Source organism: Herpailurus yagouaroundi, unplaced genomic scaffold (genome assembly GCF_014898765.1).
Source record: "Herpailurus yagouaroundi ecotype Mexico unplaced genomic scaffold, PumYag 164, whole genome shotgun sequence".
NCBI classification, from domain to species: Eukaryota; Metazoa; Chordata; class Mammalia; order Carnivora; family Felidae; genus Herpailurus; species Herpailurus yagouaroundi.
This window is the reverse complement of record NW_024412405.1, coordinates 20,355,392-20,356,356: the sequence shown is the minus strand read 5'-3', so window position 1 is coordinate 20,356,356 and position 965 is coordinate 20,355,392.

The following is a 965-nucleotide window of genomic DNA, read 5'->3' as shown; positions in this document are numbered from 1 at the left end:
TTTCTTTCTTTCTTTCTTTCTTTCTTTCTTTCTTTCTTTCTTTCTTTCTTTCTTTCTAGCATTTCTGCAGCAAGACAATATAAGAGAGAGGGTAAAGGATGTGTGATTCTCCAGAGAACACACAGAGAACTGGTGAGCCCAATAAATTGGGCATGTGGAGTGTCCTTCCTGGTCATGACTGCAGTCTTTTCACTGCACAGGGAGAAGAATCGTGATTCATCACCAAATATTTTGTTGCTTCTTCTCAAGATTTATATGAGACATAATATATGTTGGACCAGGTGGGCATTTTCTTCTTCACCATCAAAACTCTCAGGTGGGCTTCCTATATTTTATTAAGAACAATATATATTTGCATCTAAGCTCTAGCCAGGTATTACTGTTACTTAGTTAGCTGGTTTACTTTTCAACCGGTTTATGCCTGACTTTGGTCTTTGTAATTCCCACCAGCTGTACACTGAAACAGCTGTGTCTCCCTCTCCTTCACTCAGAGCAATTTCCAGGGACTCGTATTTAAAGGAGAGTGAAATGTTGTCTCTAATTATAACAGCAATCTGTTCCCCAGCAGTTTTCACACTCTACTTACATTCCCTACTGTGTTTTTCCAATAGTCTTACCCTTTCTTCCATTTCTCTAATTTTGGATTTAAAACCATCAAACTGCCCGTTAACATCAAACAACTGAATTAACTTTAAAGGACCTTACTTCTAGCACACTTTTTTGAAGTGTATATGATTGTTTACACTGATATTTAAGATTAAGCTTGAGTTATTTCTTCAAATATCAAGGGCAGGGTAAACTGTTGGGTGTTAGTAAAGGATAGTTAGTCCTGGACATCTATTTATCTTCTGCCATTGGGGCACCTGCTTTATGATGACTAAGAAAGCATGAGTGGAAGAAAAGCAGTGACTTGTGTCAGCACAGCGGCCTTTTCAAATATGTTCTTCCAATTCCTCTGCACAATT